The following is a 21,960-nucleotide window of genomic DNA, read 5'->3' on the forward strand; positions in this document are numbered from 1 at the left end:
TTTTTTCTGGTACTGGGAATTGAACTCACGACCTTGCACTTGCCAGGCAGGCGCTGTGCTGCTGAGCTAAATCCCCAGCCACTATTTATTGTATTTATTGACCACTTGCACATCTTCTGAGAAATTCTAGATATTAATCTTCTGTCCAAAGAATAGCTGGCAATTCTCTTTTGTTAAGTTCTGTGACTTTAAGGAAGCAAAACCCCACAAAAGCTGTTTATGGGTACTATTCATTTCGATGGCCCATTCAGTAGATCTTTTATTTGGGAGTGGTCCAATTTTGTTTGAATTTTTCATGTAGTCTAGATATTAATCCTCTGTCCAAAGAGTAACTGGCAATTCTCTTCCCATTCTGTACGTTGTCTCTCTACTGCAATGGTTATTTCCTTGGCTGTGCATGAGCTTTTTTATTTGCTATAATCCCTTTTGTTGATTCTTGTGCAATTTGGGGTGTCTTCTACAATTGGGGTTCTGTTCAGAAACTCCTTACCTATGCCTATGTCATCATAAATTTTGCCTATTTTGTCTTCCAGCAGATTTAATGTTTCTGTTTTTATACCTAGCTCTTTGATCCATTTTGATTTGATTTTAGTACAGGGTGAGAAATATGGATCTAGTTCATTCTTCTTTACAGTAGGTAATCAGTTTTCCCAGCACCATTTGTTAAATCAAAGATGCTACTTTTTCTCCAACATATGTTTTTGGCATCTTTGTAAAAAATAAGCTGATCAGAGGTGTTTGGCACCATTTTCGCATCTTCAACTCTACTCCACTGGCTGACACCTCTATCATTGTGCCAGTATCCTGCTGGATTTTTATTACTCTAGCTTTGTAGTCAATTTGAAACACAAGTTCTTGCTTTGTTCTTCTTGCTTATGAATGGTTTGACTCTTCTGGGGCTCCTATGGTTGTACCTCTAGGATTTTTTTTTTAGTTCTGTAAAGAATGCTGTTGGTATTTTGATTGCAATTGTGTTAAATCTATATATAATTTTTTGTAATATGGCCCTTTTGGCAATATTAGTTCTGCCTGTCCAGGAGCAGGGAATGTCTTTCCATTTTCTAATGTCCTCTGCAGTCTTTTTCCCTAGAGTATGATACTTTTCATTATGGAGATCTTTTGCTTCCTTGTTTAGGTTAATTCCTAAGTATTTAATTTTTTTGAAGCTTTGGGAATGGAACAAATTCCTAGACACATAAGAATTACTCAAACTGAACCAGGAAAATATAAAAATGTTGAATAGATCGATCATAGATAATAAAATTGAGGCAACAGTGAAAACCTTACAAACTAAGAAACACCTAGGACCTAGTGGATTCACCGCAGAATTTTACCAGAACTTCAAGGAAGGTCTAACATCAATGTGCTTCAATCATTTCCATGACCTTAAAGAGAATGAGTGCTGCTAAATTCATTCCTAGAAGCTAGAATTTCCCTGATACCAAAACCAGAAAGTGTCGCAACAAAAAGAGACAACTACAGGATGACATCTTCGAGGTACTGCGAACAAAGTGCAACATGTCATCAAAAAGATCACTCATCATGACAATGTAGGCTTCATCCCAGGGAGGCAGGGATGGTTCAACACATGCAAATCAATAAATGTAATACACCACAAAAATAGAAGAATAAAAATCATCTTAAAAGTCACAATCATCTCAATCAATACAGAAAAACTCTGACAAAATACAACATCCAGCCAGGATTAAAAGACCCTGAAGAAAACAGGTAACCCTAACCTTAACCCTAACCTTACCTGAAAATGACAAAAGCCTCTTGTGACCCATCGACTGCCAACATCATATTAAATGGAGAAAAGCCAAAAGCTTTCCCTCTAAAATCAAGAACAAGAAAAAGATGTCCTGTATCACCACTCCTGTTGAATATAGTTCTCAGAGCATTAGCCAGAGCAATCAAGAGAAAGAAAAAAGGCATATATGGGAAAGGAACAAGTTAAATTACCATTATTTGCAGATGACACAATCCTCTACATAGAAGACCAAACAAACAAACAAAAAATCCACCAAAAGACTCCTAGAATTAATAAGGAAATGCAGCAATGTACCAGGATACAAAACCTACACACAAAAATAAATAGCATTACTGTACACCATCAATGAACTACCAAGTAAGAAATCTGCAATGACTTTTCTTGGTGAGAATAAAGAGCTACTTTTTATTACTCCTGTATTCCATCTGGAATCTCATCATTAGAAATGTATATTTTCCCATTGTTCTAAGCTGTATTTTTAAAATTTTAAGTGACATATAAAAACATAAAATTGCATATTTTAATGGTTTGCCATACGATGTTTTAATGCATGTATACCTTGTGTAATGTTTAAATGAAGTTACATATATCTGCTAATTCATTTATCATTGCCTTACAGTAAAATAACCCAAAATTCCTTCTTCTGGACTTTTCAGATGTACAGTACATTATCTTTATCTATCTGAACTGTACTTTTATGCCAGCCTGGAATAAAGAACAACTAGTTTTCTACTACTGTGTGTCCTTTGGGAGTTGAGGTGGGTACTAGAGACTGAACTGAGAGCCTCATACGTGTTAGGCAAGTGCTACATCCCTCAGCCACACCTCTCCGCTGCACTTTTTACTTTTGAGGTAGAGTCTCACTAAATAGTCCAGGCTGGCTTCAAACTTGCAATCCTACTTCAGCCTCCCTAGTAGCTGGAATTACGAGTATGTGCCACCACACCCAGCTGTGTGCCCAATTTTATTCTTAAGAAATTAATTAATGGGCTAATTACTTATAAGTCTAGTCTCTTTATCCAAAACATTTTCTACTCTTTACATTGTGCTCTTAAATATATACTGTTAGAAACTATATGTAAGAAAGATAACAAAATTTAAACTTTCAAAATCTGTTACGTGTGTTTTGGGTGTGCAGGTGTGTGTGTGCAGGTATGCACTTGTGTTGGGTATTTTTGTTGTTCATTTCATTTTTATTTTTTTAACTTGAACTTCTCTACAACACATACAGACAGTAGTTGGGTGCTGCAAAGAGCAGAGTGGGTAAGTTCACCAGATTATATCCACGTGAGGGAATCAGTCCAACAGTGAAAGACTGCCTGACGGATCCCGCAGGCATCAGGCTGAGAAAAAGGATCTGCAGATGAGAGGGTGTAAGCAGTATCACTGCATCAGTAGGGCCTTCTAGAAGAGGAAAAAGTTAATCTGTCATGGAAAACATCAGAATAGGGAGGCTTCTGGGACTGGAGCCGGGACAGGAGCTGACTGGGAAGGGACTGTCTTGGAGTGAGGATAAGTTTCTTGGTGTTGCCCTGGGTTTAGGTTACCAGCTGCTATACACTTCCAGACTCCACCAACATACACGGAAAATGTGTGCATTTCGTCACATGTAAATTTTACAGCAGAAGAAAATAATTCACCAACAAATACTGAACTCCCACTCATCAGACACATGCTGAAGTATTCGGGGGACTGTAATTTACTTCAAAATGCATTATTAAAAATTGACAGAAAGATATTAGGCAGGGAGATGGCTAGGTGGGTAGACAGGTCATAAAGCAACTTAGTAAAATGCTAATTCTAGAATGTGGGAAGTAGATGTCCATTACAAGATTCTTCCCACTCCGCTGAGTGCTTGAGCATTTCATAAGAAAACACTGTGGAGAGGGCCACGTTCACTGCTTGGCAAAAGGGGAAGAGCAAAGGCAGTCTGGTAGTTTTTTTCAGAAACTCTGGTGGGGAGCGGGAGAAGGGAGGACACAGGGATGGGTCCTGTGCTGCTTATGGATCCTGCTGTGATGCCCAAGGGTAGTTCTATGTCGAAGACGGGAAACAAAGGACCATTCCCTGCTCCAGCTTTGGAGGCAAGAGGGGAAATAAGTATACAAAAAATGAACAAATAAAGACAACAAAGCAAATAAAAATGTACCCCACAGACTGCCCAAGAACAGCACATGCTATCAGTGTGGACAGGCAGCGTTAGGGAAACAGCCCCGAGCCAGGGCTACGGGCCGATCTCTCTAGGAACTAGAACTTCATTACCTTGTTCTCAGCATTTCTCAGAAAGGATCCCAGATTTGGGACTTTGACTGTTTGAATATTATTTCTTTCTTCTCATCTCTAAGGAAAAAGATAGAGAAAGAAAGAAACAAAGGAAGGAAGGAAGGAAGGAAGGAAGGAAGGAAGGAAGGAAGGAAGGAAGGAGGAAGGAAGGAAGGAGGTACAGTTTTCCGTGCTGCAGACTTTGGTCTGTAGTGAAGGTGTCAGGCTCGCTGGTATTTGGACCCTGTCACCTACTGTCACCTCCCTTCCTCTCTTACCCACTCCAGGTACTTTCTCCCACTTCCTTTTTACCCTGCTTCCATGCCTCAGGGTCACCTTTTGTCTTTCTTACTTGCTTTTTAAAGGGACCACTAGTACAAGATGGCGCTCCTAGGAAGTACCCTCTTTCTCCTCCCCTCTCCTCCTGTCCGGGCTCACCTGTGCTCAGAGAAGGACCATCGTGTCTCCTGATGGAGGAGAAGTGGTCTCTCCCTCCCCCAGTAGTCACTGTCCCTCCTACCAAGGATAGCGACCCTTCTGGTCCTGGTGCTGTGTGAGGGGCCACGGGAAGGAAAGCGGAGGCTGGGGACAGCCCTGAGCCCAGCTCCAGCCCTCCAAGACAAAAGAAAGAGTCCTGGTCCCTGTGTGGTGTCCTAGCGGGGAATGAGGTCAGACACAGACAAGAGACCAGCTGCCATACCTTGTAAACTGGTTTCCTTCCTCTCCAAGCCTTCTTCAAGCCCTGAGGCCACAGCTTCTAAGACAGGGTCAGGGTCAAGCTAGTTTGTAATTTGGGGAGTCTCCTCTTTCTAATATCCCATCTCAAGATTTGGAAAAGTTCAATTGCGCAGTACACAGTGAAAAGAGCAGGGAATTCAGAGTCAGGGAACTTTGAGTTGCAGTGCCCATGGTGTTTTCTGTCTGATGCAAAGACCTGGGTGGAGAGGTGTGTCTCTGGGAAGGCGATAATGTGCAAGTCACGCCTGGCAGGCTAATTATGAGGGCCAAGAGGACCCTTCTGGAGAGCTCCTGGCAACGGTGATGCTCGGTCTGTTTGGGGTTTGCAGAGGAGATGATGGCACAGAGGGGAATAGTAAGGCACTTCCCAGTGCAAAAATAGATCTCCCTGGAGGAAAATGCTACTCGGTTTTACCAGTCCCTCAGCTGAGGGTGACTTCTTTGACTGGTGCCTTCTTCCTCCCAACAGACTGAGAGTAGAGGCAAGGAGGGAAATGAGTGCCTTAGTCTGCGTTGTTGTTCTAGCAAAACACCTGTGTCTGGGCAATTAATAAAGAACTGAGGTTTATTGACTTACAGTTCTGGACGCCGGGAAGTCCCAGAGCACAGTGCCTGCATCTGTTGGTGTTTGCTGAAGGCTTCATGCAGGATCGCAGCATGGTAGAGGGAGGGCTCACGTGGTGAGATAACGGATGTGCTCACTCAGGTCTCTCTCCTCTTCTAAAGCCACAAATGCCATGGAGGCCCCTTCCTCACGACTTCACCCAAGCCTTTACCTCCAAATACCTAACACAAGAATTTCAGGGTTAAGTTTCCAGCACATAAACTTTGGGGGACACATTCAAACCATAGCAGGTTTGTATTCATTTTCCATTGCTAGGCAACAAACTACCACACACAGTGGCTCAAAACCACACACACTGCTTGTGTCAGTTTCTGTACCCAGGGCCTCCAGGCTAGAATCCAGGGGTTCACTGTGGCTGTGAACTCACCCAGGCCTTGAGGTCCTCTTCCACGCTCACTGGTGTCAGCAGAACTTAGTTCTTTGCAGAGTGGGGCCCAGTCAGGGGCTAGGGATATAGCTCAGTGGTGTAAGCAACTGCCTGGCAAGTGCGAGGTTGTGAGTGTGATCCTTGGTACCGCAAAAAAAAAAAAAAAAAAAAAAGAGTTGGGCAGTCTCCACGTTCTCGCTGGCTGTCAGCAGAAGTCACTGTCAACCTCGGGAGTCCACATGTGCATCCTAGTCGTGCGGTTCCCATGCTTCACAGACGTTTGTTTCCCCAAATCCAACGGGAGGACGGCCTTTCTCCCTTCACCCTCCCTTCAGTCTGTTTGAAAGAGACATATGTGATGTAATAGACATATCCTGTCACTTTGCCATGTCATGTAACCTAAGCAAAGGAGTGGCCATCTCTTTTTGCAAGTGCCACCTACACTCAGGAGAGGGACTATTCAGGGCCTGTATGCCCTGGCTGGGATCATGGGCACCATTTTGGAAAGAATTCCATCTGCCACTGGTGGAAATAGGCACAGAGCATGGAGACTTCCAGAGACAAGGGAAAGGGGCTATGCTGCCCAAGGTTAGCATGAAGCCTTGATACCTCCTAGACTTTAGGAGGAAACGTTAGCGTAAAAGGACTTTGAATAAGAAAGTGGCAAAGGTGGAGTAAGCCCTGGAGCGGGTCCTTTCCTTGAGAATATGTTTCAGTCATTTTAGACAAGAGCATTCACTGGAGAGAGGTAGAGGGGTTGCTCTGGCTGATGTTTCTCTGGATAACGTGGGTCTATTTCTGAGACGTGTGGCAGGAAGGAGTCCAGAAATCATGCTGCTCAGCACGGAAGTATTTTCTTTGAGGATATTCTTAGAAAGAGTCTCACTGGGCTCCTCCAGGATTCTGTCCCACTAGTTACTGTCTCTCACCAGCAAGAGAGACCCCTGTGTCTTTCCTGGCCTCTTTTCATTAGCCTTGCTGCGAGCAAAACCATCCCCTGTGACCCGTCTGTGGGAACACAAAAAAGAAGCCAGACATAAATCTGCAAAAAATTAAATGATAGGGCCAAATGCAAAGAAGACAAGAGAAAAGATACCAGGGGTGCTGAGTGATTAATTGCCAGATGGTGAAGATAAAATTCTTCAAGGAATTCAGAAGAAGCAGGGATCACTTCCTGCTGGGCTGCTAAGAAGGTGGTTGATTTGATTAAAACATGTCAGCATGGGTCAAGTCCTAGTTTTCTTTTCCTTCCACCATTCTCCATTTCCCTCCATCTCGATCTTTTACATGTTTGGAAGTGAAGGTGTTTTCCAAACTTTCCTAAGAGAAGTTGCCAGTTGGGACTTAAATTGGCTTCCAAAGAACAACAAGAAGGCTCAGAGAAGTAACACATCACCAATTTTCTAGCTGGACATGGAGGCATATGGTGCCTGTCTGTCGTCCCAGCACTCTGGAGCCTGAGGTAAGAGGATCACAAATATGAGCCCAGCATGGGCACTTTAGCGACTTTGTGAAGACCTTGTCTCAAAAAGTAACAACTCTTAAAAATAAGAGTTCCTTTTTACGAGATGTGGTATTTTAGGTATGACAAGAGATACAGAAAGCCACGGTTTGGTGTCTTCTCCCTTTCATAATGATTTCTGTGCCAACAGAATCAAAATGTTTAATCACTCCATTTAATGCTAGTTGATCATGAGTCAGCGGTACCACATCTGTCTCACCCTCAGGACACTTGAGAAGTCATTCAGAAGTATTTATTGAGCCCCTTCTGAGAAAAAGGCAAACCCTGAATTTGTCTTCCTAGAACTTACAATTGACTGGAAGACAGACGAGTAACAGGTAATTATAATATAGGATTCTTACCCTATCTATTGGTGTACAAAACCATTCTAAAACTCACTGGCTCAAAATGCAGTAATTCTTATTTCTAACAGTTCTGTGGTGGATGGGGCCCATCTAGGGAGCTCTTGTTCTTTGCTGCATTAAGTTGGAGCTTGGCAGGAAGGTCCAACCTGGCCTCTCATGCCCAAGGGCTTCCTGTCACATAGTAGTCAAGCCAGCAGTCAAGTATTCATCACAGTCTCAAGTAGGTTCTTCAGCATGCCGTGGCCAGTTTTGGTTAAACTGATGAGTTTGATCTAAGTCTAGTTCCATACTTGGGTGATAATATTTGGCTCAAACCCACCTCCATATGTAGCTAACTGAAAGCTAATTTAGTATACCAACAAACTACAAGCTATCTTAAGAGTATACTCTTCTAACAGAAAGCTGAGTTTTAATCTTCAGCCAAGCTTCAGCCAGTCACAGGCTGCTAAGTGATAGACCATGTCTACATAGGCAAATGGTGACCACAGGCAATCAGGTTGCTTCTTACTGCACAGGTGTAAGGCAGGTTATTTTTTAAGTCCTTGGTTATCGATATTTTTCTTACTTAAATAAACTTTGTTAAATAAATAAAATAAAGAAATAAACTTATCTCAGATTTTCTTAAGAGAAGTATCCCCAGTATGCTTGTATCACTCTTACCTTCCAATGGCCAAAGCAAGTCACAGGAACAAACCCATGGTCCCTGTGGGAGAGGACAACACAAGGTCATGGAAACCAGGTGTGGTTAATTTGGGGGTCACCGAGGTGATAATTATCCCACGCAGGTGATAAATGCTAGGAGAGCTGTGTTAACAGAGCACAGGGGCGTAGCTCCTGGACCACAGGTCAAGATCAAGGGTGACCTGCTGGGAGAGCAGACAGTAAGTCTCAGAGGGGAAAGCTAGGCTGGGTTGTCAGACACATCCGTACTTTCAGCCCATAGAGTACTCCACAGCTTATTTCTTGGCATATACTGAGAACATTTGTATTAAGTATTCTTTCTTTTTTTATTTTAAAGAGTAAAAGAAGGATAACATAATAATAGGGGAGGCTTACCAAATTACAGACAAAATGGTAGGGAATTATTGTATTAAGTATTCTATCTGGTCAAGGGGATATTTTGTGAGTTCGCAAGAATTAATCAGCCGTTAGAAGACAGTGCCATTAGCACACACTACCGCAGGGCTGGCAGAGTACATAGCCGTCACTGCAGTTCCCTTTGCTTCTGCCCAGAAATGTTGACTCTGAGCCCCTTTTTTCAACAAGCAGCAAAGGAGGTCACAAAAAGGAAGAACTGGGGAGAGGGAGTGACTGACTACAAAAAAGAAAGCTCTTCTCTTATGTTTATTATTAAGCTTTAATTCTTATAAGATGATTTCCTAGGGCTGGGGATTTAGCTCAGCAGCAAAGCACCTGCCTGGCAAGTGCAAGGTCGTGAGTTCGGTTCCTGGTACCGGAGGAAAAAAAAAAAAAAAAAAAAAGATGATTTCCTGATTTCTCAACTGATTTTTCTTGGGACTCTAAAAGCGCATAGATTTCCTAAGGGTGGCTGAGAAATACCTCTTCCATGAGGAAGCCCCACTGCTGCTGCAGAAACAAATAGAGCAAAGGACAGACACCGTCAAAATGAGACAAAAGCGGTAAAAGGCACCAAATAAGGAAGGGCCACAGGAGGCAGTTTTAGTGAGCCCTTCGTCCTAAGGGAAATGTGAAGTGCTGAAGTCTGTGAAGGACAGAAGGGAATGATCAGAACTGTGCTTTCGAAAGGCTCCCGAGGCTGAGGTGTGCCTGGTTTGGAGGCAGAGGCTGTGGCGCGACCCAGAAGATAATGGTGGTCTGAACGTGGGTAAGGCCGTGTTGATGGGGAGAAGTGGACAGGTTTGAAGAATACTGAGGAGGAGCAAGTGACAAGTCTTCGTGGTGGTTTGGCTGTAGGTCACAGGTTTGCACAATGTTTTGCAATTAGACTTTGGTGTCATGTCTGATGAGCTAGTCAGGGAGACACTCCAACTCCTGACTGCGTAGAGGGCAAAGATAAGCAGAGTTTCTTTCTGTAGTCACTCACTCCCTCTCCTCAGTTCCTCCCTTTTGTGATCTCCTTTCATCCTTCCCTCCTTTAATAGCGTCTGACTTAACTGGATTTTTTTAAGCTAAAAGTGTATTTAAAATTACGATTGCCTGCCATAGTACATAAGAATCTTCCAAGGATGGCTCTGTCCTCATCATGCCTATTTTAGGTTCAAATAGTCCCTTATCGCATTCTTCTGCATGCCAAGCCAAGCCAAATTCCAGAGTGGAGCGCTACAATGAAAACAGTGGTAAAAGAGATGCTTCTTCACGGCTACTGTACATTACATGGTCACCTCCAGTCTTCAGGTAAAGCATGCCCACTGCAAATGGGCTGATTAGAGAAAGGCACCAACTCTGCTGGCCCCTGCAGCCCAGGCCAGGGTCGGGAGCCTGGAGACCAGACCTGGGGTGAGCTTTTAAGTCCCTCTCATCTCCTAGACTTTATGCAGTGTACAAACCATGCAACTGCAAGCCACTGCATTACCTTTGCAGGTAATGGATGGGTAGCAGTGCCGGGAGGCCTCTTTGCTTGTTCTGCTTCTCTCATTGACTCAGCGGTGAGTGCAAATCACTCAGAATTTGAGAGCTGGAAGATACTAGAGAGAACGTTGAGTTCGAGGCACCCCCCCCACACACACACTGATGCCCAGGGTGTAGATGGTATGTTCTGGACACAGAGCCAACTAGTTAGGGGCAGAACTAGAACCTAAGTCATCTGGATTCTAGGTGACTATTCCTCCTTCTAATGCCTTTACTTTCTTGTCTAAGAAATAGAGAAACTAATATTTGGTTTTCCCCCAATTCTGAGTATGTTCTATATTTGATCTGTGTTTTAAAAAGTTATTTTATGCAAGATTTTATTCTCCTATTCTAAACTTTGCAATTATAATGCATTGGGAAATGAACAGTTTTAAAATTATATTCTTTATAAGCTTTTTACTCAAGGTAAGGTCCAGAAATATGAGTTATTCACATGAACAATACTAGGCTGGTTGATAACACACTAGTTGTATGCTACTATTCATGATCCTAGAGAAACAAGTCAAGTTTTTATTCAAACTTGGAGACGAACTTTGCTAATCAGGCATCAGAACCTAGATGGGCCTAGCAGGGGTTGTGAAGAAGAGGGCCTCTCAAACCTGGGTACAGCTTCTAGGGGGCAACAGAGAAACATGTGTCAAGATCCCAGTATCCTTTTTTGCAGGGGCTTGTCTTTTAAGACAAGGTCTTGCTATGCAGTTCAGGCTGGCCTCGAGCTCACTTTGTAGCCCAGGCTGGTCTCAAACTTGCAACAATCCCCCTGCCTCAGCCTCCTGAGTGCTGGGATTACAGGCATGTGCCACCACCCCTGGCCCCAACATCCTTAAGCCAAGCAGTTTTACTTTTGGGGATTTATCCGGCATGTTCACATTCTCTTTCATTACTCATCAAACCATTCAACAGTAGCCAAGGCTGGAAACCTCCCCATTCTTCATCAGCAAAGAAATGACTGAATAAATCAAGGTCCACTTACATGGTGGAATGCTCCACTCATTTTAGAAGTAAATGAAACACAATACTGAATGTGCTCTAAGATATATTAAATCAGAAAAGCAAAATGGAAAGGAGGCTCATAATAAGCTACATTTTGTGGAGAAAAGGGGGAAATAAAATATATTTGTATAAATCCTGGTACATACATAGAAAGTTGAGAAAAAAAACCATAAGAAATTGGTAGTGATTCCTTGTATTAGTGTGGCATTTGGGCTGGAGGCGGGCACGCAGAGGTAGGAGTAAAGGGACAGTTTGCACTATGTAGTATATGTGTGTATGTATCCATCCATGTGTGAATGTGTTTTGAATTCTATGAATATGTTAGCCTCAAAACACAAATCTGAAAAACAGTTCTCTTCTTTAGAAACGTGGTTTAGTTTCTGTGGCTTACACCCGAGAGCGCTCACTGGTTTGATGGCACGCGCTCTGTGCTGAAGACCGCGGAGGGCAGGGCACGGGACATTCCTGGTCCCTCCCTCTGCAGGAGATCGTTCTCCACTGGCGTCTCATATCTCTGTACCTCTTGCCAGAAGAGGGGCTATCTTTTCAAGAGAATATTTATACAGAAAATAGCTTAGAAAATAAAGATGGTATCTTCCTCCAGAGGAAAGAGGAGACTTGTTTACTGCCCGGGATAATGGGGATGTCTCCCTCTAAGGCCAAGGCTCATTTGGTTTGCTTGGATTCTACTATAAAAGATTGAGTTCTTTTAGCAAAATGTTCCTCAACTACAATACCACCCCACTATGATAGCAGGGATGTGGCATGATCGAGCATCTCTGTTGTCCTTGGGGGACTTGCAGGGCAAGGGGCCAGTGATGCAGAAGCATGAAGCTCAAGCTGCTTTCCGTGTTGTGAGTAATGAAATCTCTTTGTCTCTGACCCAGGAGTCTTGCGTCTTCTGTCAGCTTCGTTAGGCTGCAACAGGTCAGCTTGTAGCTTCAAAGTAGGATGGAATCTCAGCTCCTTCGTAATTCTAAAACTGCAGGAAATTTCATGCTAATGGGGGAAGAAAAAAGCCACCAAAACAAAATAATTGTGTATGTCAAGGTTGCTGGAGAGGAGCATGTTAAGGGCTAAAACAGAGGGTGTGAGAAATGCAGGGCACGAAGACGTGATGATGAAGGAAGACTTCCCAGACAAGGAGCCATTTGAACAATCTACAAGAGCAGGCAGGCAGAACCACCCCTGCGAAGACTGAGGCCCAAGGGCTCCAGGCAGAGAAAATAACACATGCATGCTGGGGAGTGTGTGGACAGACAAAAGGCCACTGTGGCTCCAGAGCAACAAAGGACAGAGCGCCATGCCTGAGATGAGGGAGAGACGGGTGCCACAAGAAGGTACCCAAATTCTGGTGCACTGTGGAAGGGCATTTGGTACATTCCCAAGGCTTTCAAGCAACTGAGTGAATGGACCTCCTAAGGAGGCCACTGCCTGTGCGGCGCTCAGGGTGACACGGGAGAGGAGCAGGGACAAGGGCCAAAGAAACCTCTGGGACAGAATGCAAAGAACACATGTTGACTTGGGAACGGTAAATACCAATGCCCAAGATCAGGCCATCAGAGAGGATAACAGACACTGATGATACGCCGGCAGTGCTGCAGTTTTTGGAACCAAGCCTGACTGTTTAGAAGTTCAGGCTTGTAGGAATGTATGTGCAGATAGAGTTTATGAAACTGATATGTCTCCTGTGACCTATTTCACTGATGTCTTTGTCCTCGTTGATTTTATATTGGCAGTGCTTGGGAACACTCTCCTCTGACCGCCTGCCTGTTCTGTGTCAACTGACCATGACCCATAAAGAAAAACTTGAGTCTGGAAGTTGCTATTTGAAGGGATTTACAAAATGAAGAAATCTTCCTATTTTGTCTGTGTTAATGGTAGCATTCTTAGGGTGAAAATGTGTGTGTGTTAGTTAGGTTAAAACTAGTTATGAATGTTAAGTCCAAAACACGAGTCATGTGAGTTGTTAGGGCCCCGGGCTTCACAATCCCCTCAGGGCTGGTTGAACAGGGCTCCGTGGTCTCCAGCAAGGGAGGAGAGGGCTGCAAGAGGCACCCTGGTTTAAGTCTCATCTCAGAAATGGCACACATCACTTCCTCTCCCTGCCCATCAATGAAAATTAGGCATGCAAATTCAGCCTAACAGCTAGAGCAGCAGAAAGTACGTGGAATTCGGGTGGGCAGCTCTGGCATAGCATATTTTCAAGTTGCATAGGAACCAAAAAGTGGAAGTGGTTACATGAAATTTACTAAATACCTTCGCAGGGGCAAGTACTTCCAAAGCTCTGTAGGTCAGGTGTCACAACAGGCTTGGCCAGGTACTCTGCTCAGGGTTTCACAAAGCTGAAAGCAAAGTGCAAGCAGGCTGGGCTCTTGTTTGGGGGTTCTGAGGAAGGACGTGCTTGTGAACCCAGTCGGGGTGTTGGTAGACTCCAGTGTCTTGCAGCTGTGGGACTGAGGTCCTCGTTCCCTTGCTGGCTGCAGGCCAGGGATCTCTCTCAGCATCTAGAAGCTGCTCTCTGCTCCTGGAGCACAGCCCCTTCATCTCCAAAGGCACCACAGCACACAGTCCTCCCCGTGCTTCTATACTCTATGACTTCTCCTTATGATACCAGCCAGTGCAATTGTGTTTCTCTAGAGTGACAGAGAAGGCATTAGATTATTAGACCCTGGCAGGTGTCAGCTGGGCAGGATGCTGCCTGCTGCTTCCCTGGCAGACCCCTTACCTGTGTGGTAGGTCCAGTGCTGAGGGTTGTGACATCCTCTTAGAGATACATAGCATCACACATCCGTGTCCCGAGTGCTGCGGAAATAACAGGGCCACCAGGGCTCAGCGGGATGTGTAGAAGGCAACAGGGAGGGAGACGGGGGTAGAGAAATGGACACAGAAATCTTAGACTGCTGGCTGGAGGCCCACTGAGATGGACACACTCGAACAGGCCCAGAGCAGATGCTCTGTGAGAACGGTTGCCCACAAGAGGGAACAGTGGGGGCAAGGCTGCAGGATGGGTGAGGAGCTCACATCTGAGGACAGCGAGAAGATGAGGTCTAGAACGTGGTGACGACCGAGACAATCACATTTGCTCTGAGTGACACAGAGATCTCTGTTCAAATTTGATCTTTGGAAATTAAAGAGGGAGGAACTGAGACGGAAGGATGGAAAGGTTAAGGAACAGAACCGCGAGAATTCTAAGAGGTATTTCACTACTTCTCCCTTCTGGAGATCGTGTGATAACCAGAAAAGTCCTGCATAAACCCAAAGCTCTCTGCTGACCTTCAACAGCCATAGCAGGCCAGGTATTTTTCTCAAAACCAATCGCAGCTTTATGGGCCACTTCCCTCAGAGCAGGGTGGGAGGCAGGTCCGAGGTGGTCAGAGAATCAGAACCAATACACGTATGCACATTTCCTTGGTCTCCAGCCTACTGATGCTAGATCATGGGACTGCTCAGCCTTCGTACTCCAAATCTCTAAAAAGACACATACTATACAATTCTATGTGGATTAGGAAACCCATGATCTACTGTCTGCAAGCTGGAAAACCAGGAAAACCAAAAGTTATTTGAAGGCCTGACAGCCAGAGAACTAAAAGTGTAGGTTCCTATCCAAGTTGGAAAATCCAGACACAGGAGCCAAGGGCAGGACGAGGTCAGTGTGCCAGCTCAGCAGTGAGGAAGAGAGAAAATTCAGCCTTCCTCTGCCCTGTCTGTTCTACTCAGGCCCTCAGAGGGTTGGTGCCTACCCATACTGGGAGACTATCTGCTTTATTCAGTGCACCAGTGCAACTTACCTCTTGCAGAAACATTCACAGACCCTCACTGGCTATCTGGGTGGGATTTAACCAGCTGTCTTTGATCCCACGACCCAGTCATTCTCATTCTAAAATTACTCCTCACAGTAGGGCTCTATTACTTTTCATTTGATTTCTTCCCGAAGATCAGCAATCCTGTAGAGTGAGTGCCTTTGAGACACTAATACCTTAGAGAGCTGGCTTCTCCTTAGATTTCCCACAAGGGGCTGTGATATCCATTCAAGCCTACTGCTGGGGAGGGAGCCAAGAGAGCCCAGGGCCGTCCCCTCAAGGGTCCCCCTCACGGACTCTTTTCCTCCCGTCCTACTGTCATTCAGTGTTCGGGAGAAGAGGGCCCGGTGGAACTGCTGGACCTCCCACCATGTGTCCCCGCCTCTCATCATCTTGATGTGTGGTGAGGGGGCCCCGACCCCAGCTCTGAGTAGCTGTCTTGGTGTGCTGTGTGTGAGCCCACCTACCGAGGTGTCTATTGTGCTGAGTCAGTGCATGAGTTCGGGAGTCCCACGCACACATGCAAGACCATCTTCTAGGGACTGCTGCAGTGTATGATGGGGCACTGACAAGTGGCAGGAGGTACAGGAGGAAATTCTCTTCTAAGACACCTTTTATTATGGCAGAATCTGCTGTGGGGTAGAATTGGTATTAGAAACAAGAAAGGAGAAAGGGGTAAATGCTGTTCAACTTTGTCACGGCCTCAAAGACTCTAACGTGTGACTTGCCAGACCTGTTCTGTGTCAGTTTTGCATTTTTCCCCATGACAGAAGGCCTGGGATATGCAACTTCAGGCAAATTTCGGCTCCTGGTGTCAGAGGTCTCAGTCCTTGGTTGGGCTGCGTTGGCTTAGAGCCTGTAGGACACAACAGCATGAAGTGTGTGATACAGCTCTGCTCTACATTTAAGGAGAGAGAGCGAGCAAGGGAGAGCAGTGTGGATGGCATTCCTGGTGTCCTCTTCAGGGGCACACAGCCAGGGGCCTCACTTCCTTCCATAAGACCTCACTCCTACAGGTCCCACCTTCTCTCAGTACTGCCAGGGCTACCAACAAGCCTTCAGCATGGGGCCTCTGGGGAACACTTAAGATTCAAACCATAACATGGTCCTTCTCCCTCATTATCATCAGGAGACTACAGCCGGCCAGATTTCCTCTCACGGCCGTGCGCACGTCAAGAGAAAGCATCTTCAGCTGCGGGCCCCCTGAGCTGCCCCCAGGCCTCAGGCAAGTGTTTATGGCTGAAGGCCTACTTTTCCTTTTCTTGGAGAAGGTGCCAGTGCTGGCATCTCAGGCAGGCAAGCAGGCGTGGGCGGGGACCACGCACACAGAGCTCTCTGCATTGTTGAACCCTAGCACAGCTCCATGATCATTTAAAAATAGTGGTGCTGTGTTTGAAACTTTAAAGAGAAGGCATTCGGGGCCTGTGTTCTCAGCCGCACCCTTGTTGATCTTCTGTATAAGAAGATACCAAATGAGAACATTTCAGAAGGAGCATCAGTCAGGCTTTGCTAGAGAAACATAGAAGATGTACAAATGTACAAGAAATTACAAGATTGGCTTATGCTGGTCAACCAGAGTTGGATGAGGAAGCGTGCAGAGAGTGTCTGCACGCAGGAGATTAAAGAGCCCGGTCCAAGGCCTGGAGCTCACGGCAGGGTCCGTGCAAGTCCGTATCAGGAGGCTGATGGGTCTGCCATGGGACACGGGAGAATCTATGACGAAGACTGAAGGGTCTACACCAGAAGGCTGAAGAGTCCCCAGCAGAAGCTGAACAGTCTGCACCAGAAGCCAGGAGGTGACCACGAAGCTGAAGGCAAAGACGAGCTCAACGGAAGAACCAGCAATCAGGCCTTCTGCGTTTCAGTCCTTCCTCATCTCAGACCTTCCTTGTTTCCCTTTTACTGTATGCAGCCTGCCCGCCAGGAGGGGTGGCGTGGGGGTGGTTCACACCCACTCCACCTCCCTGCGGTGCCCTCCTCTTGCACAGGCTAAGGGTTTCACAAACTGAGGACCCTGGCCCCTGCTGAGTCACTTAGTTAAACCCCTGAAGTTCTCAAGGTGACACAGTGAAGCAACCACTTCAGAAGGGAACGGGGAAGGAAACGTCACGGAAACCCACGCAGGCCTCGTTTCACAGAGAAGTTCTCTCCCAGGAGCTGGGGCTTTCTAAAGAGCTCGTCTTCTCCAAACCACGAGGACTGATCCATGTAGGAATTTACGTGAAAATAGATGGGCAGACCAGACTTGGGCTCACGAGATAAGTTGGAAAAAATCCCTGCACTGACTCAGTGAGAAGGAGCGTGGGGTGACTGTACGAATGGGCCAGACAAGCTTCTCGAAGACAAAAGCACACGTCGCCGCACTCCTTCCAAGCCCGCAGAGCCGCTTTTCTGGACAGCAGGAGGGCGATGTGGTCGTGGGGCCGGCACACGACTCTCCTGACCCCTTCTGCAAGCCTGACCGGCACAGGGCAGGGCTCGCTCACACCAGGGCGGAGTGTGCTCGGAGTGAATGGGGACCCTGGGCGATCTAACCCTTGGTAGTGAAAATAGCAGCTTGGCTGTGACAGCTGGGATAGCTGGAATCGCTAAGAGAAATTCCAAGGAGGCCAGGCGCTTCTAGGGGTCCCGTGAATTGAGATGGAAAAGAATGTTCCTTCCAGGGAAAGAAAAATGTTCGAAGAACTCTGTCAATGCCAACTGTCAATACCCAGTGACAAGCGGTGAAGTGCTCTTCGCCTTGGAAACACAAAACCGATGCGCACCGCCCGCACCCTGAATTTGTGGGATGCCCGGCACTGGCTCCAGAAGGGGCTCCGAACCTTTGCACAGGTTGACGCCTTTTATTCCTCCTGCACCCAGCGTCACCGCGGCTGCCCTGGAAGTGATTCTCCTTACACACTAGCTGCTCCAAAGGCAGCTGTCCTCTGTCCAGACCCTCCGTGCAAACAGACATGTGGCAGGGTCAGAGGGTCGATTCCTTCACTGTGGCTGATTTCGCCGGTTGTACTCCTCCTACCTGCTGCTATTCACGGCTTCCTGCTGCTTCCTCCTTTCAACTTTCTAAGGAAAGAGTCAGTTACTGAGCACTGACGGTAACTGCACCAGAGGTCCTGGGGAGGAGCTGTGCACACGTGCTATCATTTGCTCCTCAGGGATTGCCCCCAAGCAGGGACCGTGTTATCCTTGGGTACAAAGGAACAAATGCGGGCACAGAGAGAATGCGACCCTGACTGAGACTGCACAAGTCTGTGTCGGGGTCAGGACTGTGGCCCATGTCATCCAGCCTGGTGAGGCCTCATGCTTGTCAGAGCCCATACTTCCACCCGCTACCTCCCTCGGCCTGCCTCGAGTGTCAGGGCCGTGCAAGGACGGCTTTGGTGGTGTCCTGTAGGGGCCTCACGTGACCAGGTTGCCAGATTTCCGACAGTCACCTTCCAGATTTCCAAGCCAGCTCCTGCCGCTCCTCCACGGCTTGGGGGCCACATCACAGACAGAGCCTCGCTCTCCTGGGATACTTTGCAGGCTGCAAGGCCTCGGTTAGAGGAAAAGCTTAGCGGGCAATCCCAGTTGCAAAGGGCCTGGAGAGGTGGGGAGGAGAGAAGAGAAGGAAGCAGTGAAGGAAGAGAGAAGGTAAGGAGGGAAGAATGAAGGGCAGAAGAGAGAGAGGAAGGAGGAGAAGAGAGGGAGGGCAACGAGAAGGGAGGAGAGAGGAAGAAGGGGCAGGGCATGGGAGGCGAAGGTGGGCTTGGAGAGCGCAGGCTGCCAGATCCTAGTCAGAGGGGCTTAGCAGCCAGCAGGAGGCAGTCGGGGATTTACAAGGCTGGGCAGTGAGTCTGCAGAAGCGGCACCTGGAGGCTATTTGTTCAGGTGGCCTGCTGGCTCCTGGAGCCCCAGCCCAGGTCACTCGTGATTATCAGCTGGCAGAAATAGTCTTTCTGTGAAAAGCCGCAGCTGGCCCCGACTGGACGCTTGAGTTCCCCGTGCAGGGAAACGAGATGTCAAATGTAATGAGAGCCTGCCTCACCGGGCGCGACAGAAAATGTCATGCTTTTGCGCTGGGAACTGCCATGTGCTAGCGGGTGAGGAGAAGGCTGAGCACAGCAAACAAAGCCATTTCTTTAGCAAAAGCTGCCGTGGGTTTAATCCGCTGCCTGCAGGAAGCAGAGGCTGTGCGCTGAGCTCTCACATTGTTAATGCGTTTTAATTGTATATGTGTATGTTTCCCTGCAAGCATGTAGCATGCGTGGATCACATCCAGCCGCCGTCCCCACTCCCGCCTGCCCCACATCCTTCCCAGTCCCCAGCAATCGCTGTTCCACTTGCCGGCTGCTTTGATCACATACGAGATGTGATTTAAAAATACACTAGATGCTTGAATTTGTAAAAGGTTATTACAGCAATGACACGCTGCCATTCATCGCCCTCGAGATATCCCCAGTCCCTTCCTGCACAGCCAGCCCGTCATTCTTGCCGCTTTCTGGACCATGTTCTGAACCAGGAGGCCTCTTTCCTGAGTGTCTCCAGGTGCACTGTGTCCCACACCCACTTAAAATGCCTTGATGTCCTGCATCGACTCAGAAGGTTGACCTTTCATGGTCACTTTGACTTTAGGAAAGAGCCAGAAGCCGCACGGTGCCAAACCCAGTGAATTAGGTGGATGAGGACACACCGTCGTGTCTTTATTGGGTAGAAATTGCCATAAACGGTAGATTAGTGAGGGGTGATCCAAACATATGGTGACTGTTTAAATAAAAAGCTTCACTTCAGGAAAAGACACATTGCCATTGTCCCCATCAAAAGACCCCTCACTTTGAACACACTCATCCCATCGTTCTTGACAACGCGTCTCTTACTATAGTCTTTATTTAAACATTCATCTATTATCCATCACCCCTAACATGAGAGAGCATGAGTTCAGGGAAGGTGCCTGGGGTCCCTCCCAAGGCCAGCTGGCTCAGACGCTCTGCAGCGGCGCTGTTTGGCTGACAAGCTGACGTGTGATGAAGTGGCTGAGCACTGAGGCTTGCCGCTCCGGGGCCCTGACAGTGCATTTCTGACATTTTACGTGCTGTACTGGACCATGTGCCTAAAACTTAAGATGTCTTGGGTAATAAAGAAAAGGTCTTGGTCAACAAACGTTACTGTGAAGCTGCGATGTAAAGCTTGATATCATAATAGTGTTAAGAAAAATAGGATCGCCTTATCTAAAACACCACTGCTTCCTTCCCAAGCCATTACTAATACCAGAAATGGAACATATTCCCATTGCTTTTGCTGTCACAAAGTGTGAACGTGGCCAGTCTGTCAAGTTTGTAACTCACAGTTACTTTGTGCCTTTGCCTGGGTGCGTTGGGCAAATACCACAGAACTACGACACTTGATCCCAGGAAATAGGACTTTCCTTGCTCAAACCAGGCAATCCTGGGTGAACAGGAGTGGTTGGCACCCCTAGGTTTGGCAGCAGCTGACCCAAGAAAGGCTTCCCTCTCCTCTGCACCTAGCTGATTCCTGTGGCTGTTGACTTCGGTTTTCCCTCCCAGGTCCTGGAGTTTCCCACCATGAGGAGCCCCAGAGAACCATGATCTACCTGACACCCTTCTGGCCAGCACTGAGGACATGTGCTTGTGTGCTTCGCCTTTCCACCTGTGTCCATGAGCCAGGTCAGCATCACCCAAAGCTTGTTAAAATGCAGAGTTCCAGCCCCAGCCTCAGCCCCAGCCCCGAATCTACAGTCTTAACAAGATCCGCAGGAGCTTGGTATCAAAGTTGGGCAAGCAGTCCTCCCATTTCTTCAGTTAGATAAGGAGTTAGACCTGTTTCTCTCAGCCAGGGCATAAATAGCCTCCCCAGATGATGGCTCATGTCCTGCTGTGCCAGGCGCATGGTGGACACTCAAATACCTCAGTGCTTGGAGGACATCAGGGGACCTGGCCATTTGTTGTTTAGAATCACATTGTGATCTCTTAGTCAACCAACTATTTTGCCAAAAGTGGGCGCAGTTCAGCAGGAGTCCAGGGACAAAGAAAGAGCAATGCCAGCTGGGTGGGCATAGCAAGATGTGGATTCCAGACCAGCAAAAGCGATGGTGGCTCCCTTCCTGAGCTAGTCCACGATGAGGTGCTTTTCAGCGGCAATGAAGTCTCCAAATCTGACTCTCAGATTTTCCAATCCTGTGAGCTACTCACTATATTTTCAGCAAATTCCATTTCTGCCTAGATGGCTTCTTTTAAAAAACTGAGTTAGAAAAAGGTATAAAGGCAAGGGCTTTCCTTTTCAAAGAGGGCTATGGGTATCAACGAAGCAAGAGAACTCCTGAGATTCAGGACAAGTAGTTAGTGCCTCAGAATCTAATCAAAGAGATGTTTTCTGATTTCCTATTGGATTTTCTAAGTGTGGGCCAATCTGTGATTTGATTACACTGGAAGATATTCAGGCAAGTTCTTGGGACTCATAGAATAATAAACATATTGTACATTTTAACACAGGAAAGGAGAGAGCCACAATTATTGCTATTTTTTTCCATTTTGGAAACTACTTGATCTGGCATAGTATGACCCACTTAGTCCATCATAAAATTATGCATTGAAGGAACACCTAGCACATGTAGACTTGGCTAAAAATTTGCCCAGTCTGCTTGGTGGAGAAAATCCAAGCCAGGTCCATACCATCCTACAACTGAAATCAGAGTAATTTGTAGCTTGCTTTAGACAATTTTGAAAACTAAATGTCTCAGAAAACCATCCATTCATCTTGCAATTCTTCCTCCTTCTTCATGGCTGTCTTAGTTACTTTTCTTACTGCTGAGACAAAATACTCCACACTCAAAGTTAAAGGAGCAAAGGTCTATTTCAGATCACGGTTTGTAGAGGTTTCAGTATGTAGCCTGCTGTCTCCAAGGCAGGGTGGCACGGCAGAGGGGTAT

General features: G+C 46.6%; 1 long non-coding RNA gene across 1 annotated transcript in view; it reads right to left on the reverse strand.

Moving 5' to 3' along the window:
- Nucleotides 1-6,080, reverse strand: part of LOC106148773 — a 19,089-nt gene extending 13,009 nt beyond the window's left edge. Inside the window, exons 1-2 of the long non-coding RNA XR_001234456.1 lie at nt 5,764-6,080; nt 5,349-5,557 (exon numbers count right to left, since the gene is read on the reverse strand). This is a non-coding gene — a long non-coding RNA (uncharacterized LOC106148773). The remainder of the gene's footprint in view (nt 1-5,348; nt 5,558-5,763) is intronic.
- Nucleotides 6,081-21,960: the final 15,880 nt, after the last annotated feature.

Source organism: Chinchilla lanigera, unplaced genomic scaffold (genome assembly GCF_000276665.1).
Source record: "Chinchilla lanigera isolate Chin_1 unplaced genomic scaffold, ChiLan1.0 scaffold00028, whole genome shotgun sequence".
NCBI lineage: Eukaryota > Metazoa > Chordata > Mammalia > Rodentia > Chinchillidae > Chinchilla > Chinchilla lanigera.